Source organism: Lissotriton helveticus, chromosome 4_1, assembly GCF_964261635.1.
Source record: "Lissotriton helveticus chromosome 4_1, aLisHel1.1, whole genome shotgun sequence".
Lineage (NCBI taxonomy): Eukaryota > Metazoa > Chordata > Amphibia > Caudata > Salamandridae > Lissotriton > Lissotriton helveticus.
In genome coordinates this window covers 2,032,343,479-2,032,355,995 of record NC_136063.1, presented here as the reverse complement: position 1 = coordinate 2,032,355,995, position 12,517 = coordinate 2,032,343,479, and the positions used below count along the sequence as shown (strand labels likewise).

The window sequence follows — 12,517 nt, the reverse complement described above, 5'->3', positions numbered from 1 at the left end:
GAGTGCCGACTGGAGATCCGGCATGTGCTGTGGGGGCCATGGGGCTCCCCATGTGGCGCTCAATGAAAAATATGGCAACCCACAAAAATATATAAAAGAAACTAAATTATAATAAATGAGCGACCAGAGCCGCAAATGTATTTTTCACTGCTCTGGCCAGGAGTGCTCCTTAATTCCCTAGGATGTTTTACATATTTTTTTTTACTGGTGATGCAAGGTCCATTTGTGGTTGTTTTCATGATGCCATTTTGTGGGCTGAAACATTTTAATATAAAGACACAGAGACAAATTCATTTAATTCTTTTTTTAATTAAAACAAATAAAATCAACATGTATTTTTTTTACCATTTTTCAGCCCACAAAATGCAATCATAAAAACGGTCTTAAGGCAAAGACTCAGAAACATGTTGATTTGATTTTTCAAATCATATTGTGTTAAACATTTGTGTAACAATCATTGTTATTCAACATTGAATTGTGTGAATTAGCGAAATATACATTTGAAAAAATGATTCGTGATTTTTTTTATCATAAATGATAGAGTTTCTTTATAAATGTTGATATGCTCACCCCTTGTTAATGTCAATAGGCCTACTTTATATATGTTGGTGTTCTGGCTCTTTCACAAAGTCAGTAAGTGTGCATAGGTGCGATTAGGCCGTGCGAGACCAACCATATGCTGGACACAACTTAAGGCCGTGCGCCACAGGAAATAGAAACTAACTGCAGGCTGTGCACCGCAGAATGCTGTGTACTGCAGGAGGTAGGGCGCTTGCAGGGGGTTTGCACGGGGCCCTACACCCAACCCCATGCCCCACATGGCTGAAGTCCACATGCAGTAGTAAGTAGGGCGCTCTCAGGGGTTTTGGAGCAGGGCGCAAGTTATAGTTATTTAAGACTCGATTTGCAGTTACTTGAGATTCCTCTAGTTGATGAATTTCAGTGGTTTTCTGGTGTGTTTTAACTGACATTTTCACCTGACGTCACTTTAAATTTTGCTTTTTCAGTGAATGTCTAAGGGTTTATTTTAATGCAAAGTAAGATATTATTATGAACCCTAACTATAACATCACTTTAACCTTTGGGTTTTTTATGTGAACAAATATATATATTAGCTACTGGTGGTAGCCAGTAGGTAGTTACAGTTAGGACCAACTTTTCATATAGACAAATCGTTTTTTTTCTAATTACATTGGCGCCGTTTGACAAATCTTCAAAACAATTCAAAACTAGTCTCCCAGTTACTTAAGCTGCTATTTAGGACATTTTGGGGTGATTAGTCAAGCGGGGGTTGCAAAAAAGGGGGGGCAAAACACTTTCCCCCCATGCAGTGTCTGTGGGGATTTTGCATTTTGTAACACAACTACAGCCTGAACTGCTGAACGGAATTACACCAAATTTGGCAGAGAGCTGAATCTTGGTCTACAAAGCAACCTGTTTGAAATTTGGTGTCAATCTGTTTAGTAGTTTTGGAGTTTTTAAATGAAGAATTGTATAGATATCTACGGGCGTGTCTCTTTCATAGATCCACTCAAAGGGGATCCATGGAAAAAGCAAAACCCTGTTTGGCAGGCCGCAACCTGAAAGGAAAGTTGCTGCTGCCATTTTGTATTTTGAAATTCTATGCTTTTGTTTGGGTAAAACGTCAACCTATGTTTAATGTCCCTGTAACCTTTGTTTTTTTCAATATATATATTTGTTGTTTTCAGTATATATACATGTATGTGTGTATGTATTTTATATTTTATACATTTGCCATTAACATTTGTGTATATATGACAAGTCTGTTTTTAGATTCAGCCCTGTTCAGTGGCAAGACCTTTGGCAGAACTAACACCAAAGACTTTGGCGTTCAAAAGCATTTACTAAAATATTTCAAAGTTTTTTCAAATCACAAAAAACTTCAGAATGCTTCACTGAGAGCCCAAAATATTAATAATCTAACCTTTAGGGAACCATAGACCTTGACCCTTAAAACCATTGTCTATATGCAGAGGTAATGCTGTAGCAACACTGTAGTTCAAGTTGCTGAGCAAAGATGCAGAGTCCCATGAGGAAAACTATACCGGACAATACAAGATGGTAAAAACCTCTTTCTTTACATGCAAGAGTTTCTGACTAACCAGGAAAACATGGTAAACGTATGATGCTGTCCGATATGGCGAGTTCCCAACACATGGGCAACTTGAATTCAGCGAGTGCTGACATTCCATCCGGACCTCATTATTTTCCTTTCCTAGAAGGTCCTCATGTAAATGATCTTAAGGTAATGCTTCTTCGCACACCAACCTGATATAATAGTAAATAACACTTCCAGTCGTGCAATCTGACAACTGAAATGACTTTCTCTGTTTTCATTTTTAATACAGTTGTGTGATTATTTTTTCAAGTAAAAGTGTGATAATGACCTCTATCTACCACTGTAATAATGTACAATACTATTGGCAAGTTGTTCGGAAGTCAGGCCACATGCAAATGTTTCTTTTTGAATGATTTATTGATGGCTAGATCTAGTGAAATCTTTCTTTACGATTGCTTGCTCTTCTATAGGGTTCTTTGAAACCGTGAGCGCTTGGAGAGCCGCTTCATATCTGCTCCTAGCAGGAAACCATAAGCTAGTATTAGTTCTGTATGAATTACAACTTATGGTTTGCTAACTCCTTTGTCACTGTGAGTTTATACATTTTAGTGATCAGGATGATCTCTTTTCCTCTCATAATATAAATTAGAACAGAAAGGAATGTTCTCACCACAACTGTCCTCTCGTCCTATTTGCAAGAGAAACACCAGTATAAAACCAAGTGAGAAAAGCAAAAATCAGTGAAAAACTATTTCACTTTGTTCCACAACTACCCCAATACTTGTGCATGCTATGGTGAGGTCAGGACTGTGGTGTCGAGGAACACAGCACCACTTGAGTCTGCTGTGTATAATGTGTCTTTCAGTGGGTTTCACAGTTCTACTGTTCTGGAGTGCCACCATTTCAGGTTCTTGGTTCTTTTTGATTCCTGGTCTCATGGTGATTGTTGGTATCAAACTCCTCTGGATTACCTCTGGACTCCTTTGAGGTTATGCTCTGTGTCTCAGAATGTCTGTCTCTTTGCGGTAACCAATTGGACGTCACTTGCTCTACTAGATAGATTTTTGGCTTCTCCATGTCTCCACCTTCTGGCTCCTTATCTCGGTTTCCTTGTAGCTCTGCAGGTCTGGTTTTTTATGCCTTGCACATCGGTCTCTTCCAATCCATTCCATGTGGTCTGCCATCCCACCTTGCTTCCTGTCCTGGGTGACTGTTGTCCTTGTGCTGTGTTCAGTATTTTAGCGTTCCTTTGTACTGTTCACTGGACATACAATCTCCCGGCGTTTTTGCAGCATTAGTCACTTCTCTATCAGCGAGTACTCTGTTAATAACATCTCCCTGTTAAAAAGATACTAGAATAATGAAATGTTAATTTTCCAAAAGGGTTTTTTGTTTGCTTTTTATAGAATAGTTTATATTGTCCTAAGAATGTCACAGAGCTGCTGATAACAGACAAAGAAAGTAATAAGAATTAAGCACAACGTAAATGTGAAATAACTGGAATTGATGTTCTTTGCATTGGATATAGATATATATTTTTATCACAAAAATACAAAACATGTATAATTCAGGTCAGCATGTGAGCCTGAAGGGAAAATAGTGAAATATTTTATGTTACTGAAGCAACAGAGAAGGCAGGTGTATTTACTGATAATATCAAAATATCTAAGGACACAGAACAAGCTCTCAGCTGCAGTTTTATAAATCTCTGATGGCCACTTACTCTATAAATGTGGGAATGTTAGATGTGGGGGTCTCTAGTTGGCAGTGGTAGGTAACCTTGACAAATAGGGACCTTCGGATCTAGTTAGGTAAGGAGGTACACTCCTAAAATAACCCCTGCCCACCCCCTTGGTAGCTTGGCACGAGCAGACAGGCTTATCTCAGAGGCAGTGTGTAAAGCATTTGTGAACACATGGAGTAACCCAGTGACAACACTACAGATGGACACCACACAAGTTGTAGTATAAAAATAAGGATTTTTATATAGACCGAACACAAGACCACAGACGACAAAAATCCACAATACTGTACTTCAAAAATGGTAGAATTATCTCAGTTCTCTCAAGATGTAAAATGCAACACTTTGAGTTCAACGAAACTTAGGATGTGTAACGCGATACAACAAAAGTGTTTGCCGGGAAGGTGATGCATCGGTTCCTTACGCACAATAACTGTGATGCGTTGAGTCCCTACTGATGCGTAGGGGATGCGTCAGTTCTTCTCTGAGAGGGGAGGTAATGCGTCGGTTTCTTACTGCGCTTCTGTGGCGATGCGACCAGCAGCATCCTGATGCGATGAAGATCCGGTGCAATGAATAAAAATGGCGTCTTCTCTTGGATGCGACACGATGCGTGCACGCCTGACGGCCTTGTGACGAATCAACGATTCTTCTGAGCTGCGACAAGCCCTGCGACACGCTTCCCAGTGATGCGGCGGCGTCTGATGCGACATCGATCCTCTTCTCCGGCGATGCGAGGCGCTTCGGCGATGATGCTACAGTTGCAGCGGTGGCAACACCCTTCTCCATTGATGCAGCGGCATCTGATGCACGTCGATCCTCTTCTCCGGCGATGTGACGACACTTCCAGCTCCTTGCGACAAGTAGCGTAGTTCCTCACAAAGCCCAACACAACTGGAGGCACTTCCAAAGAACTCTTGGGGATCTGGTGGGTTAAGTCTGTTGTCCCTGAGACTTCAGCAGGAGGCAAGCTCTGTCTCAAGCCCTTGGAGATCCTTCACTAGTTAATGAAAGTACACACAAAGTTCTACTCTCCTTTCTTTGGCAGTCCAGCAACCACTGCAGGCCAATCCCCCGAGCATCACTTCAGTTTAGGGATAGTCTCTCCTCAGTCTCTCTGGCTCCTCTCCTCAGCAAAGGTTTCTTCTTGTTTCCCAAAAGTGATCTAAAGTTCTGGGGTCTGGGTCCCCCTTTTTATAAACAGTTGATCTTTGTACTCTGAAGGCAAATAAGCCTTTGCCTAGTCCAAACAAGTTCTGGTCAGTCCTGGAGCACTCAGTTTACATGACTCCTTCTTTCCTTTCACAGTGCAGGGCAGGGACATCAGACACACCACAGGAGGTAGAGCCAGCATTGTGGAGGGAAGGCACAGCCCTATTCAGGTCCCAGGTGCAACTCCTCCCTCCCATCTACATGCAGATTTCTCTAACCAGCCCTGTGATGACTCACCCTGTGTCCTGGAATCCCCCAGCCCCTGTTACTCAAACTCCAGACACGGAATACACAACCTAGCAGAGGCAGGTTTGGATGGTTAGACAAGAAAATTCCTACTTTCTAAAAGTGGTATTTTCAAACCAACTGCACTAAAAGATGCATTTCATCATTCTGAGTTCAGACATACTAAACTCGATTTTCTACCTCGTCCCCTGTGTAAGGTAGGATTATAAGATGTAATAATCAAACTGCCCATTTAGGCCTATGGGGAACAGGTAGCCTTGCAATAGTGAAAAACGAAATGGCTGTAATTCACTATTAGGACATGCCATACACATCAGGGCATGCCCTACCTTTTACCTACAATGCACCTTGGGCTTACCATAGGGGTGACTAATATGCAGAAAAGGGAAGGTTTAGGGACTGGCAAGTGGGTGCACTTGCCCAGTCAGCATGGCTGTACCAGACTACACACAGGCTCTGCAATGGCAGACCTGAGACAGACTTTTACAGCTGGCTTCTGTGGGTGGCACAACCAGTGCTGCAAGCCCACCAGCAGCATTTGGTTTACAAGCCTTGGGCACACTCAGTGCACTGTACTAGGGTCTGACAAGTAAACCAAACCAACCCATCATGGAATCACTAATCCATACATCAATTTACCATAGGGAGCACTTGCACTGTGGCACTGTGGCACTGGACAGCAGTGGCACAGTGCCCAAAGCATCTTTAACCAGCAAAAACACATGAGGCAACAGCAAAAAATGGAAGGGAGACCCACGCCAAGGTGCCAGGTCTAACAGGGAACTTTTGGAAAACTCTTTGGCGGATGCTTTCTTCAAGTATCTAATGTTACCACTAGCATATCTCAACACAGATTTGTAGTCTCTTTGTGTTTCATTCATTTCAAATCATACCCAGTTTTCTTTCATAAGTGATTTGACGCACCCCTTCATCTTTTGTAAGACGTCTCTTATTTTTGGTTAATTTTATCCTTCCATTTTCTCAGCTCGCACAGGTAAATGCTGTGGGGCGGTGAGGCGGGGTGGGCAGGGTGGGGGGTAGTGGAATCGGACATACGACGGCAATGTAAAAAGAACAAAATAAATAAATAAAAGCACTTACCGTGTGCTCGCCGCATCTCAGACTTCAGCGATGCAGCAAGCGCAAGGTATGTGCTTTTATTTGTTTATTTTGCTAGTTTTTACATTGCCGTTGTGTATGTCCAATTCCACTAACCCTACCCTGCCCCTGCTCCACCTCACCACACCACAGCATTTACCTGTGCGAGCCGTGGCTGCATTCTCTATATCCTCTTTAAAAATAGGGGATGCGCTTCTTTTGGAGGTTTCTCACCTGCTTCTGCCTTGAATGAAGATATGTAAATCTTATCCCACTGTTCCCTGCTCTCTCCCTTATTCCTGTTATTCATAACCTCATTGTCTACATCGGTTCATGGTTCTAACTATTTGCTGCTATGGATTCACTCCTAATTTTTACTGACATTGAACTCAAACCATAAAACTCCTCCTAGTTCACCTGTTTTCCTTAGACATATACAGAATATGAGAATAATTCATGCTAATGAATATCTTCAGTTGAGTACACACCTTTACCTCCTAAGATCTTCGTACTGTGCGCACAGATGTTTAAAATGCACGAGATAATCTTCTAGTAAGAGTTGCTGATAATTAACCACATATGTGTGTTTAAAGAATGAATTGCTGTTAGACATGAAATCCAGAAAAAGTCACTATATTGACCTGTGCTTAACTGTCTGGTAGCTTGGCACAAAGCAGTCAGGCTTAACTTAGAGGTAATAAATGAAGTATTTATGCAGCACTTAAACGGTAATGAAGTGAAAACTCAACACAAGAAAATTCCCACATCAATTTAGAGAAATAGATTAAAATGGAATACATAACTTGACACTAAAATGACAAACATTCATTCAGTAGAACTAGAGATATTGAATTCCAATCATTTAGGTGAGTAAAGCACTAAAAAAGAACAAAGTACCACTCACAGTCAGCTGGTCATGGTAGACTGGTGAAGAGTCAAAAGTTAAGGGTGACCCCATTGGAGCGTGGGCTGGATACAGGGGCCAGGCACACCTCAAGTTGCAGGGCAGTTCTCTGGGGAACAAGGCAGGTCTCTAGAAGCAGGGCAGTCTAATGGAGAACAAAGCAATCTTTCTTTAATGTCCACAAGTCCAGGAGTGTACTGATGTGGTGTTCTAAGGGTCCAATATTTATATGTGGTGCCAGCCTTTGTACTTTGAAGTGGGGGGATTCCCTATGCTACTACCACATCTGCTTCTGGAAAGTTCTTTCCGTCCCCTGTCAAGGCTCCAAGAAGTCTGGGGTAACGAAAGACTAGTGTCATTTTCCTTTGTGTGTGCATGAGGCAAGTTCTTTGAAACATAAGTGGGGCTGGTCTCAGCTCCAACCCTAACCATCCTGGCAGTAGGGCCCAACCTGTCTACACCTAATGCCATTTGTGTCACTGTCTTGGATGAATGCATAAACCCCAACAGAGAGCCATTCACCGTCTTGTTACCACTGACAGGAGGTACAGTGATAAGGACAAGAAAATGCCAACTTTCTTATAGTGACATTTTCAGAATTGTGACTTACAAACCAACGTTGCTATTAGATTGGTGTTTAAATTACAATTCTCAACAGCAAATCTCTAGCTGCCCCCAATCCCAAATCAGCACCTATTAAATGTAATATGGTAATTCAGTGTTAGTCTATGGGAGAGATAGGCCATGCAACAGTGAAAAACAACACACATTTTTGCTGCTAGGACATGTAAAACTTAAAACCATATGTTCTCCATTTTAAATACAATGCAACCTGCCCAATGAGCCTTTAGGGCCTACCTTAGGGGTGTCTTATATGTGATAAAAAAAGAAGGTTTAGGTCTGGCAAAAAGTTTCTTGGGTCAAGTGGAATGCCAGTTTAAAACTGCACCATAGGCTGCAGTGCCAGCCCTGAGACACATTTTAAAAGTTTACTTCAGTGGGTGGCTCAATGAGTGCTGCAGGCCCGCTAGTACATTTAATCTACAGATCATGGGTGGACGTAGTACCATGTACTAGGGATTTACAAGTAAATTAAATGTGCATTAAGGCCAAATTTACCATGCTTTTGGGAGAGTGCATAGAGTACTAAAGCCAACAAAAACTATTTTGGTCACAGAAGGCAACATTTGGGGGAGACCCTGCAAAAAGGGACAGTTCCAAACATGCATTTTTTAGCCTAATAGCTGGTGCCAGTAATGATGGCTTTGTAAATAATGCCAATGATTTTGAAGTTGGTGCAGACTGACAAGGGACCTACTTGAGTTCCATCAAAGAAGTGTTGATGTGGTCATATCTATCCAAGCCTCTGATGAAAGCATGCAACATCAGTAAAGATTTTATCTATTAGAACCTATTCTGCCACTGAGTTTAAAAAGAACAATATCAGGTGATGTCTGTACCCTGGTTTTGACTTGGGAATGGCTACAAGAACCTGTGCCCTGTGTCAGTTGTTCTAATACACATAAACATTTTAGCACTTTGCAAAAATGGAACAAATTGATTTAACAACGTTAAAACAATAAGAAATTAAACATATATATTTACCTCCACTCATTGTTATTGAGAGAGAAACATACCTTGTTTTATACATTTGTAAATAAAGGTTATTTATGAGCATCTTTGCTCTTTATTTATTTTACTAACAAACTGGTGGAAAAGCAAAGGTGTGTAATAGACTTTTTGCAATTCTTTCACAATCTAATTTGCCCACTCTGAGCCAGTGAAAAAATGTGAATGCTACATGGAATGACCTGTTATGCTATTTTATATTAATATGTTTTGTAACGCCCTCGAATTCCTAAAGGTGTCTTGACGCTGTCTTGGAGAAGAGATCTGAATCAGATAAGCGGAGCAAAGGTCCTTAGATTACTAATCAAAAAGACAGGTTTTCAGGGATTTCCTAAATTGAAGAAGATTATGGGATGCTTTGAGATTAAAAGGAAGGGAGTTACATATCTTTAAAGTGCTGAACACAAAACTGTTTCCTATTCATCATGCTTTCCTAAAGGTAGGTACTATAAGAAGTTTAGTGTTAGATGATCCAAGTGTTCTAGAGAGTCTATACCACTTGAACTTTTGTACAAAGAATTGTGCTCCAGAATTGTGCAGGACCCAATAAGTGATACATAAGGCCTTAAAGGTAATTCTTTTTTGTATGGGTAGCCAATGAAGTTCCTTTAAGGCCATGGAAGCTGACTGATGTTTCGGAATGTTAAAAATAAGGCGAGCTGCCGTGTTTTGTAAGGTTTGAAGTTTTATCAACAATTACTGTTGTAGATTAATGTACACTGTTATGTTGTTATGTTAAAAGTACTTATTCAGCGCACGGACACCAAGCGGTTTCATGGCGCTAGAGACAACAGGGAAAAGAAGGGTGCGGAATTACACAAAGGCCTGCCGGAAGAGATGAGTTTTAAGTGAACATCTAAAGAGAGCGTAACTGGGAGAGGATCTGAGTTCGCTCGGAAGTGAATTCCATAGTCTAGGAGCCAAAAACGCAAATCGGAGGCCACCATGCTTTTTGCGTTTAAGTGCTGGAGTGGTGAGGAGGTTGTGATGGGAGGAACGCAAATCACAGGAAGGAATGTACCGGCAAATTCTAGAAGCAACAAAAGCAGGACCTTGGGCATGTAGCGCCTTGAAAATGGTGCAGCCGAGTTTAAAGATACACCGCTTGGCAACCGGCAGCCAGTGGAGTTTCTTTAGTAGCGGGGAGATGTGTAGATGTTTTGGCTGACAGAAGATTAACCTGGCTGCCTGATTTTGCACGAGTTGCAAGCGGCGCAACTGGTAGGCAGGAATGCCAGCGTAAAGGGCGTTGGCGTAGTAAATGCAAGATGTAATCAAGGCTATGATGACCAGCGTGAGAGCCTCCGTAGACAGAAACCTACAGATTTTACAGATCCTGCGAAGATGGAAGAAGCAGGCCAAGGTGACAGCACTAATCTGAGGTTTCCTTGAGAGGTCTTTGCAAATGATAATGCCAAGACTCTTCACAGAGTCAGCTGGAAGGGGGGGTGCCCAGAGAGGATGGCCAGAAACTGGCATTCCAGGGGTTAGCGAGTCCCCTGGTTAATACAAGTTCCGTTTTATCGAGATTTAACTTCAGCTGCCTCTGGTACATCCACTCGCTAATGGAGAGCATGGTAGATTGAAAATTAGCGCGGGATGTGGAGGTGGATTCAAGATTAAAAACCAGCTGGAGGTCATCCGCGTAATTAAAGATGGTAACTGGGCTATTACAGAGAGAGGCAATCAGGGGCTGCATATAAAGATTGAACAAAAGAGGCAATAAGGCAGAACCCTGGGGGACTCCGCAGGTCAGACTGGATCGAGGTGCTACAAAGGTAGACAGATGAACCGCTTGAGTGCCCCGATGTAAAAATGATCGGATCCAGTCAAGGGCCCGACCCTGAACACCGGCGTTATTGACACGGTCGATCAACAGGTCGTTATCGAACGTGTCAAAGGCCGCAGATAGATCTAATAGCACGAGTGCCTGGGAGATGTTATTATCAGCACCCTTTCTGAGCTCATCCATCACCGCCAGAATGACCGATTCGGTGGAGTGGGCTGGCCTGAAGCCTGCCTGCTGAGGGTCAAGGAACTTAGAGTTCTCAATAAAAGAACTAAGACAGTTGGTGACATGAGTCTCTAGGATCTTACCTAGGTAAGGAAGCAGGGAGACTACATTGTAGTAGTCTAGTTTAGACAGTATAAGTGATGTAACCACCAGTTTTTGAAGGTGAGTTGGGTTAAATGGCATGATTTCCTTAATGATCTTTAGAAGGAAGAACACCGCAGATGCGATTTGATTTAACTTGGTATTCAAACATGTCTTTTATCAAAGATTACTCCAAGGTTCCTAACTTTTTCTACTGGTTTTGGGAGAGGACCAAGATTTGTTGGCCAGCAGTCCGAGGACCGGAAAGTGTTATTTTTCCGAACAGGAGGACCTCAGTTTTGCCTGAGTTATGGCTCAGGCAATTTTTACTCATCCACAAACTGATGTTTTCCATACAGTTACAAAATGTTTTAGCCGTCAGGGCACTAATGCAATGATTTGGGTGCCGTCGGTATACAACACCACTGTGAAACCAAAGTTCCTAATTAGTTTGATTAATGGGTTGATATAGAGGTTAAAAGGGTGGGGCTAAGGGATGCACCCAGGGTCTCTGCTGCCATAATAAGGGCTGTTTTGGTACTGTACTCTTTGCGGAAACCGAATTGGTCTGCATCGAGTAGATTATTTGCATTAATGAAGTCCGATAACTGAAGGTTTAGTGCTTTTTCCAAAGCTTTGCCTGGAAGAGGAAATCACGGGATGGGGCGATAATGCCTGAGATCTGAGGACGATAACGTATTTTTTATTAAAATCAGAAGCAGGATTGAAGCTTTTTTTCAGAATATGGGAAATATTCCCAAATTGATGATTTCATTGAATATGAGAATCAGCCAAGCAGTAACTACCTCTGTGGCCTGATGAAGAGTTTTTAGAGGGCAAGGGTTATCCGGTGATCCAGATTTTGTACAGAGAATTAAAGGCAGTGCTTGTTCAGTAGTAAGAGGAGAAAATGTATTCAGGTTTTTTACTAAATGACTTTGGCTTGTGACCTCGTTTGTACATGGCATCCCAGAGGTAAATACCGAAAACACGTTTAACACGTTTGATTGAAAAGTTTGCTCAAGCATATCGCAGAAATATTGATTTATATTAAAATTATCAGGGGCGGGTGGGGTTGATAGGAATTTAACTGTTTTAAAAAGTTCTTTGATGGAGTTTTTTGCCCACTCGATTTTTTGTGTAAAATAGGTTGACTTTTCGTCTAGTATCATGGCCTTATATTTGGAAAGGGCTTTGTTATATTCCGCCTTGTCGGAGACTGAATTGTGCCATTTTGTTCCAGATTACAACACATTTCCTTTTGTGTTTTGTGATTCACTAAGTACCAGGGTTCTGAGGGTCCTTTTTTGTTGTTTGACTGTTTCGCAGGAGGAGCTAAAAGAGATGTGGCATTTATCACCCACGAATGATAGTTTACAGTCATGGTGTCTGGGTCAATCCCAATTGCCGAGGGGAAGATAATAGCGTATTGTTGAGTTGTTCAGGGATTATTATGGGTGAACAACCTTAACAACGAAACTTTTACAACGCACTACCATTACAACGCGGTCA

General features: G+C 41.8%; 1 protein-coding gene across 1 annotated transcript in view; it reads left to right on the top strand.

Annotated features, from left to right (window-relative positions):
* Positions 1-12,517, top strand: part of IL1RAPL2 (interleukin 1 receptor accessory protein like 2) — a gene marked incomplete at its 5' end in the record, with an annotated part of 1,483,925 nt that overhangs the window by 981,795 nt on the left and 489,613 nt on the right. The gene's annotated exons all lie outside the window — the stretch shown is intronic.